This window comes from Furipterus horrens, unplaced genomic scaffold (genome assembly GCF_987537825.1).
Source record: "Furipterus horrens unplaced genomic scaffold, mFurHor1.1.pri manual_scaffold_17, whole genome shotgun sequence".
Lineage (NCBI taxonomy): Eukaryota > Metazoa > Chordata > Mammalia > Chiroptera > Furipteridae > Furipterus > Furipterus horrens.
The window spans coordinates 48,745,178-48,755,468 of NW_028327187.1; the positions used below are offsets into that span (position 1 = coordinate 48,745,178).

General features: G+C 39.4%; 1 non-coding gene across 1 annotated transcript; it reads right to left on the reverse strand.

Annotated features, from left to right (window-relative positions):
- Positions 1 to 8,736: 8,736 nt before the first annotated feature.
- On the reverse strand, positions 8,737 to 8,872 carry LOC149990967 (small nucleolar RNA SNORA50). The gene has a single exon (XR_016508793.1). It is a non-coding gene; the product is annotated as a small nucleolar RNA SNORA50 (small nucleolar RNA).
- Between the last annotated feature and the right edge of the window lie 1,419 nt (positions 8,873 to 10,291).

Genomic DNA, 10,291 nt, shown 5'->3' on the forward strand with positions numbered 1-10,291 from the left:
CCCTGAACGCCGCTGCGACTGGGAGGCAGCGGGGGGGGGGGGGGGACACACAATCACTTACTAAGTGCCAAACACTGTGCTAGGAGCTTGATACAGTGTAATCTTCACATAATCTTTTGAGATGAGTACTAGTTTTGTTTCCATTTCATAGATGAAGGACTTGAGGCATGGTAAGTAGAGTCAAATGGCTAACAAGTAGCAGAGCCAGGACACAAACAGAGAATTCTGAATCCACATTTAATGATCATACCATAGGCTTCTTTAGCTAGGAGTACATAAAAACAGTCTACAAAAATCTCTTTACTGAACAGCTTTTGTCTCCATTTTTTGTTTGAAAGATGAAGTCATCATAGCCCCAGGAAGCAAGTTCCTATGAAACAAAATAGCCAGTGAAGATTTCTTGAAGTAAATAAGACTAGAACTGGCCCTTGAAGGGTGAATGCAACTCAGACAGGAGGAGAAAACAGCAATGGGCATGTCTTAGGAACATTACATGTGCAAAGGTACTATAAATAGTGGGGAATGACCCAGTTGTGTGGGAAAGATAGAGAGCAAACAAAACCCCTGGAGCAAAGGGTTACTTTCCCCAAAGGCAAGTTGGATGCCATGAGAAGCATTTTATGTCCAGGTTAGTGCAGTCCTGAATGCCAAGCTAAGAGGTTGGAACTTCATGAATAGGGCAGTGGTCTTCACACTGTGTTCCCTGAGGCTCTTAGAAGAAGGGTAGCTCTGGGTCCTCTCTCCTCACTTCATCTAAAGCACATCTACATCTTTTAGAGCATGTCCATATTTATATTTTCATCCTTTGGGGGTTTGAACTATCTAGTATTTTGCTTGATAAAAGTGTTCCCCTTTTAAATGGAAACCAAAGAACAAACAAGCAAATGAACAAATGGACTTTGATAACTACTTCTTCAGGAAATGAAAAGCTGGCTATGGTTTTTGACCAAGGGTATGACATGATCAGAATGGTGTTTCAGAATTATAATTCTACCAGTAGAATGTAGGGTGAACTAGAGGAGATGATACAAAGTAGGGAGGTCGCTGGAACCTTGTTGTAACTGTTTAAGGTGGCTAGGTCAGTGGCAATGGAAATTATTAGAAAAAGGATAGATGGTCAAAACAGTCCCAAAGTTGTACATAGAGCATGGTCAATACACCATGATAACTGAGGATGTCAGGGTCAGGAAGGATTCAAGGGGTTCCAATGATAAGGGAAATATCTGGGGTTGAGAGCCCATTCCAGTGTGCCTCAAACCATTCCATGTTAAGTAAGCAGCACTTCTGAATTCTCAGAAGAGAATTCAAAGAGAATTCTCTTTGCAGAAGGTAAATGAAACTGACACATTCATCTTTAAGCGTGAGTTGGACAAAATAACGGGCTGTTTTTCAGGAGTACTCAGAGACCAGTTACCAGATATTCCAGTCTGACAAGAAAATCCCTTGGGAATCCTAAGGTAAAAAATGGTAAGAACCAAGCTTAGAAGGGAGAAATGTTCTCACAGCCTGTACTGCCTGCACTGAGCAATAACTATTTTAAACTGGACTTCAACAAATTGAGATTGGGAGCTACAGGGAAGCAACCAAATTTAATTCAATGGTCTCTAGAGCACCTAGTACATTGCTGGTGCTCAATCAGTGTTAAATCAACCATGGAAAGAGGCACAGATCTGTATGCCTGGAGTAAAAGAGAAATTGGGTTAGGCCAAATGAGACTCAAGCAGAGGCCTAATGAGAAATGGAATTAAAATACCATGTTATACCTCGATTGCTTAAGTTGAATGAACACTGAATAGGTTATTCCATGTTCAATGCTTAACCCTATTGCCAATTATGTATGTGACTTTGGACAAGTAATTTACCTCTCTCTATTGTCAAATGGGAGAGTGATTCCTGTTATTGTATAACAATACAATAACAGGAATAACAGGCTGCAAGAACTGTGAACATGCTTTAAAAGGCATAAAGATAATATACATGGCAAGGTATTTTGATATAGATCTTACATGCCTAGAAAATGGTGTATGACCAGAATTTTTATAAATCAACCACGTATTAACATCTTAACATTTTGTTATACATGTTTGAAAGGTCTTTACAATGAACATCCATGTCCCCACCATGTCCTTGATATTTAAAGGCACTGTTCAGCAATAATTTTGCAAAAGATATTAGTAAAGCTGATTGATATTCCTTATTTGTGCTTATCTTTCAATTCCAGTCTCTCTAGTCCCTTTTATTGTCTTGCAAAGAAATCTTTAACTGAGGGAAAACCCAGGACATGTTTGTTGGCAGCAAAATTTATTTTCTCTATGCTTCTCAGGATTGAGCCTAGGGTTATCATGGCTAGAAAGGGCAAAAATAACTATAATTGGACTCAATCATTGATGGTAGACATCAAAAGAATTTGGTCCAGTTTGATAAATTAAATCTACCTCTTTAAGGGATCCCATAAAAGAGAAGATTATATCTTTGGATGCCCATTCTTTACACGGTTCTATTTCCATTCATATCTTTTACTATGGGGAAATACATTAATTATTGAAAAGGTAAATGAAATCTGCTTAACAAATGAACAATAAACTTTGATAATAAAAGGAGGAATTCATAGTGCTACATATGAATAGCATCCAAGCAATCTTGCCTTAGGTAAATTAAAATACTTTGACCCAGAAATATTTCCACCAACACTGGTAAATGTGCCCAGATGAATGAGGTTACTTCAGGGGAATGAACACAAAGTTCTACACAAGCTGAATGCTAAACAATAGATAAATGGCTGAATAAATCCTGATATATTCATGTTACCCAGTCATTTGAAAAAATAAGCCAGATCTATAACTACTGATATGCGAGAAGATCTGTGATGTACTCTTAAGTGCAAAAACCAAGCTGCCAGAAAATGTATATATCATAATCCCATTCTAGTACAAATAGCAGAATACCGTATAGACATGCTCCATGCCTGCACATATTTGCATATGCATAGGAAGGCTGTGGGAGGATTCCGAACCAGACTGTTACTAATGCTTACTCTTCAGAGAGGGAAAGGATAGAGAAGTACATTGCCCATGTATTATTTCACTGATGACACTGAACATGTGCAATGTTTATAATTTCTGAAAAATTTTACTAATTCTCTAAAATAGCTTTACATGGAACTTAGAAGACTGCTCCTCTCCACTGCTTTCTGGTGTTTTTGCTCTCCTGTTCTTCATCTCTGCATTGAGGGATAATAAAAAGTATTCCTTGCTTAGATACTCTTGCCTGCTTTGCTTCTAAATCACTTCCATGCCAGAGGGGTGAAGAGTGAGGGATGGTAGAACAGTTAGGCCTTTAAATAGGCTTCACCACCTTGCCTCTTCTCCGCATTTCTGAAAAACATAAAGAACCTACATGGGAAGTCAGACAGGCTGTGTGCATAAACTGCTCCTGTCTGAACAAGAGACAAATGTGTTTCAAAATAACACATTCATTTCAAGGAATTGGGAAATTGGCAAACCCTGTGACAGAGGGGTCCCAACTGTCCAAACTGCCTGTCCTCTGTTGCTGTCTCCCTCTCCTTTTACATTCTGTCTTCTCCCCAAGAATAATGATCCAAATCACAAAAAGGGTCACCATGTTTTTGCACCCACTATGAGGTAGGCACTGGCACTGTGCAAGCCATTTGCAGACATTTAATCTCAAATTGATTTGCACCACACCTCTGTAGTAGGTAGTTTGAGATTTTGCAAAAATAGAATAGTCTGGAGACATCTTAGAAGGCTTTCACTGGGCTTATTTACATTTTGCAAAAAATTTCCCTGTATGGTTTTATATCTTCACAAATCTGAGGGAGATAAGACTAGAAATGTATCCCAATTATATAACTGAAAAAAATATATGTAAAACATTTATATTCAGAGGCGTTGAGTGACTTGTCCAAAGTCATAAAGCTAGAAGTTCATGAGCCAGGGCTTAAATCTATAAGTCCATGTAATGAAGGAAGGAAGCTAGTGTATGTGGTTACTACACACTTTTTTCCTGTTCAACCAACTAATTATGGGATTATGAGGGACACATTATTACTTAATGGTATAAAACATGTGTTTTGTTACTCACTATGTGGCCTTGGTCAAGTCACTGACCAGCTTTATGCCTCATTTTCTTCATCTATAAAGGTAAATAGTAACAATTCCTAACTCCTAGAGTCATTAAAAGAACTCTCCTATAAGATAACTTACATAAAGCATCTAGTGCAGTACTTGGCACACAGGAGGAATTCAGTACCTATAAACTATTCTTATTATATTTTAAAATACTCAAAATGTGGCTCTTGCTTCCTAATTACAAATAGAAAGTAGTTATTTTATGAGGCTGTGGAGCATGCCAAGGTTATTTGCTTTGATAAGGAGCAAATTTATTCATAACCATGAAACGCCCTAAGATGGAAGATGTAATAACAAATGGGACTACAGGGCTCAGAAACCATAATTTTTAAAAACTCCTCTCACATCACCTGTTGCCCGTGGGGCCACCAGAAAGCTGAGCAACTTTGGGCAGCTGCCACTGTGCTATGCCTGATTCCAGCCACGGCAAGAAGTGGCTTTGCCAGCCCCAACCAACACTCTGCCAGTGCCACCCAGGGCCCAGCGTCTTTCCAGTGGGTCACCACCCTCACTCTCCCTGAACATATAAGTCAGTCAGACTCAAACCCCCACCCCATAGAGCAGGAGGATGAAAGAGATGGCACAATTGGAAAATGGGGTGGGAAGAACAAAATGGGGATGGGGACAGTACTGAACAGTGACAGAAAGAGTGACAGAAGTGAATGAGCTCTGCCTTCCTCTGGATACAGCCAGCTTTTAGGGGTAGTCATTTCTAAAGAATGCAGGGAGTAGTGATAGCACAACATTTAGATCAGACTAAATGCCATCGAATTGTTCACCTTAAAATGATTAATTGTATGTTATATGAGGTTTACCTCAATATTAATAAGAACTCAAGGGGTTAGAGCACCATAGTACCAGAAAGAATTTTATGCAGACACTGCCCTGGCCTGGGGTTCAAAGAGCCCCTCATGGGCAATGAATGCCTACTGTATCTCTTCTTTCACGTATCCCCTCAATGGTGCCCATTCATGTGCTGCTGGTGGTTGTGTCTGGGTGTGTGCATGTGTGTGTCAGAGAGAGAGAGACACACAGAGAGACAGAGAGAGATATATTTTTCAGAGTAGCTTCTATGATCCTTGACTATGTGAATTTTCTCAGATAATAACAACAATAACACTCAGTCCTTATTAAGCTCCTACTATGAGTCCAGCTTTAATCCTTACAGCAAACCCCAGAGGTAGTAATTATTATACCTATATTTAACAGATGAGAAAATGGAGGCTCAAGTTCCAGGAGTTGCTACAAAGTCACTCAGTAAGTCAAGTGGACATGCTAAAACTCAAATGCAGGTAGTGAAGCCAGCTGATGGCTGTGCTTGCTGCATAGTGCTCTCTGCTTCAGGCACCAAATACTCTCTGCCAAGTGCCATGGAGACACCAGAATGGTATGAAGGACATGGCCCTCAAGGAAATGATAATGCATATTGGGGAGGGTCTACTGGAAGAGAATACAAAACACTATCTTAAAGAATGCTTGGCTGCTGAGTAAATCTACTCATAAGAAGGAGCTCATAGAAGAGCTGATAGTAAACTCAACAAATATGATAATTCACATTGGCTAAGCACTGTTCTGTGTGCCTGATGCATGCAATCCTATGGTTTATGTACTAGTACCAGCCTCATTTAGGAGGCTCAGAGAGGTAAAATGGAGTTACTTTTCAAAGGCTCCACAATTAGCAAGTAGGGGTAGCCTGGATTTTAACAACTCTTTGTGCATAGAAGAATCTCAGTAAATACCCATCAAATAAGTAACTATCTTCCACCTATTGAGCACTTGCTATGCTCTCTACCTCATTTAATTTTCAGAACCCTACAAATTTAGTGCTGCTATTGGCCCCATTTTAGAGATGAGAAACCTAAAGCTCAGAGATGCTAAATAACTCGTCCAAGTTCTCATAGCTATTAAACGGCAGAACTACAATCCAAAACCACCCAGGTCTACCAACTTACAGCTTCTAGAGCCTTCTCTGGGGATCTATGCACAATTAGAGCTCAGCTGCCTCCTTCTGTGAATCTATTGTCAGTAGCCCTTGACTTGGACTGTAAACAAGGGAAATAGGAAGAGCAGGCTACCCTCTGATTCCATGCATGGAAAACATAATCACAGAGTGCAGGCAGAGGGCAAGTGAGCTACCATGGGGGTAGGGAGTGGGGAGAGGACTGGAAAATTCTAATGGAGGCAGGACCTGCTTTCTATATATATGCTCCCACCAGGGGAGAGGCATTTTGGCTTCTCTTACAGCAGAAGCAACAAACTCGAAGCATGCCATAACAAGCACAAAATGGGAATTTTCCTTGGAAATCTGTTCCTAAAAAATGAGTTCCCATGCTAGAGGGGGTAGCCTGACTCAGAAAGAACTATGTTGCTCTCTGCAAGAGCCTTAGCTCAGCGCCAACTGCCACCCACCAATAAAAGCTGGACTTCTGTGACCTGTATCATGGGCCTGCTTTTAAAGAAACTGCTTCATACCCACTTCCATTTGCTGTGAGCCTTTGTTTATGCTTGTTCTGTTGGGTGCACTGATCTGTGTGTCAGAGTAACTCTCATAGGGCTGGATCATGTGGCCCACAGGGAGTTGCCATAGTCAAGGGGTCAAGATAATAGGCTATCAATCCATGGAGCTCCAACTGTCCACCCTACTTCACTTAGAAAAATTATATTACATTGCTGAGCCCAGAGTACTTGGTTCCAAAACATATGTTGATTGACTGACAGATTTTTGGTGGGGTAAGTCAGTTCTAGAACTTTGCTACTCCAAGTGTGGTCTGTGAACCAGCGGCTTTGGCATCACCAGGGAGTCTATTAAAAATGGCAACTCTCAGGCCCACTTCAGACTTTATGAATCAGAAACTGAGTTTTAACCAGACCTCCAGGAGATTTGTTTGAGCATTAAAATGGAAGAAGCACTGTTGTAGGACAGTGGCTCAGAAAGGCTTTCACTGTCATCTATCTGTAGTAGGTCCCTGTTCCTTCCATTTTCCTAAATCCAGTGGTTGTTAAATTTGACTATACATTATTTCATCTGCAGTGTTAGGTTTTCTTCTTTTATTAGGAAAATTTTTATTTGGAAATAATTTTAAACTAACAATATTCTAAAATCACTATAAATATCTCTTGCCTGCTAGTAAGCCCTCACCTAGATTCACCAAATTTTAGCATTTTGCCATTATTTGCTTTCTTCCTGCCTTTCTACCTTTCTATGTGTTTTTTCCCTCCTAGTCTATTTTAGTAAGTTGCAGACATTATGTCCTCCACCACTAAATACTTTAGCATGCATTTCCTAAGAACAAGGCCATCCTCTTATATAATCACAGTAAGGTATCAAGTTCAGAAGTTTGACATTGACACAATAATATTTTATATATAGTGCATATTCAAATGTGGTCAACTGTCTCAATTATGACCTTTATAAAAATTTTGTTTTCCATTTAGAGAGCTGTTAAAAAGTCCCAATGCTGTGACCCTAACTGCACACCAATCAAGAAAGACTCTCTGAAGGAAGGTCCTGTGCATATATATATTTAGGTTCTCCAGGAGATTCTAATGTACAACCAAAAGTAAGAATCTCTGTGCTCTAGGCTTGTCTGTGGCCCTGCATATCATAGAGTTAGGAACTCTCATCATCAGAGTAAACCCACGGAATAATTTGTCTACGCTCCATGTCTCCTTCAATCTGAGTTCTGACATCATTAACTGCCTATGAGGTTCCCTGGACCTTTCCTCATTGCCTTCTGATGCCACCCCTCTAATGGAAACAAAACCATCATTTTTCCATCCTGCTGTTTTCCCTATAGCTGGTCAACACAGTCCCTATTTCTTTATAAAAATGAAGCATTGAATAGCATTTTCTCTGTGCTATGTTCTCCACAAAGCTACATCTAACAAATTGGCTGCATTGCCTTGAATTGCAAAAGAAGAAAAGCAGATAGTAGGACAAGAACACCAGGAATAAAGCAAATCAATTAATGTGAGGGCCAAATTTCTCTTTGGGCTGGCCACAAACTTTTTCTAGATTTTGACAATTGCTTACTCAAAACTAGACTATTCTCAAATTCTCTTTGCTTAGAAAGCAAGCTGCTAAGGTGAACAGATATAGCAATCTCAGCTGTGGTGGACACAACAAGGTAATGGGCAGTTGGAGAGCAATAAAAAAACTAAAGCTAATCCCAGGAGGCAGCTGGCAGGGTTTTGCATTTCCTGAAAGAATTTGGGTCAGTTTAATTGGTCAGTTTAACTACTTCAATGGATCTGTTCTGTTTCCATCTAGTAGCAGATGAAGGGGAAGCCTGGCATGTCTGAGAGGGAGCTGCTCAAGGGTTCATGATATTTAGTCCGCTGGGTGCAGAACTGTTTCCCCAGCCATGAAGCAACCATCAGCCCCCACAACCCCTTGCACCCAAAGATCTGTCTCACTGAAGCTAAAGAAAGTCAGCTTTATTTCAAAGGTTCTTACAGAGGAGGCTGATTCAGACTTGTATGTGTTGTGAATATATTCTGAAAGAAAGGTGAAAGTAGAAAAGGGGTCATTGGACTTCAAAGCTCTTTGTAAATGCTGACAAACCAACTTGCTTTTTTTTTTTTTTTTTAATGTACCTTGTTTTTAAAAGAGAAGTTCAGTTGAGAGCTGAAGAGCCCCAGTTATAACAAGTCCTTATGCTCTAGCACTGTTGCTTGGCCCGTGAAGCTACAAACAAGACACATCAGGTTCAAAGGCAGTGCTTCCAACTTGCTTTTTGCATGTATTATTATTTCTTAATATTTGAGAAAATTAGCCTACTCAGAAGGACCGCTTTAATGAAAGTATCTTTGCAGTTAGTCAATGATAAAATATTTGTGAGGGGTTAGTGTCTTTCCTCTTTGCAGAAACTCAGTAATATTCAATGAGATCATTCCCTCTGGACCAGGACTTGAAAACCTTTTGAATTATAGTCCTCCTGATTAGAAACTGAAGAATACTCTAGTTATTGCCAAAGTCCAAATGGATGGCACTTGTATTTTTACACAACCATTATAAAATTTCTTAATTAGGACCCAGTGTGCACTTCCGTTGCCATTTCTAATCATGTCTCATCAAAGGAATCTTACCTTATTACAGATTTTGGTCCCTGCCAGTGGGACAGAACGTGCTTACATTTATCAAGAATGTGTGAATTGCATATATCACAACATTTCTTACAAAAAAGGCCAGTTTCAGGAAATGTTTTTATAGAACACAGTATTTCCCGTAGATTAATTCAAGCTAACAAAAGGATGGTCTTTCACACCAGAACTGTAAAATATTAGCTAATATTCATTCCAACCATTAATTTTCATTTCCTAAGTATTTAATATATTAAATATAACATATATACATACATTTACACACTTATACATATAAATATATATACATATTTAATATTATAGATATATTTAATTTTTATACACATATGCACATGCACATACTGTTAACATGGTCAGGTTTATGTGGAATAATACAGTTCAGACATGCACTAACTCACATTTACTTGTTCTGACCCTGATTCTTGTTTGATTGCTTTTAGTTCCTTTGCCATTGCCATCATTAATATACAGTGGCCTCTTTACTCTTCCTTTCTCCTATCATCATGCTCTAATCCATCCTCAAAATACACATGTCCCCTGCCTTCAGAATAAAAGCCCTAAGTCCTTAGTTTAAAATTCAACCCCAACTCCTCAACCTACTATCAAAGATTGCCCCCCAACACTCCCAGTCCTATTCCCAGTGCTCCAGACAAACCACCTCATTTGCTGTTACATATGAAATAAGGTAGCCAAATTTTTTTTTGGAAAGCTCGCTATGTGACAGATACCGTGTTGGTTACTCCATATCATTATCTCATTTACTCTTTCCCACAAACCAGTGAAGTATGTTATAGAAAGTACTCTCATTTCCCTAGTAGGGAAGTAGAGGCCAATGTTAAATAACTTGTCCAAGGTTAGGAAGCTAGTAAGGTGTAGAGTCAGGGTTGGAAGCCAAGCAGCCCCATTCAGAGCTTGTGCTCTTTATCTAGGCTGCCTAAATATGTTTTCTGAAATTTGTCCTGCATTTTCATGTCTCCATATTTTTGTTTATGGAAATATGGAAACAACTTTCCTTCCTATTCTATCATCTTTGCCTGCTA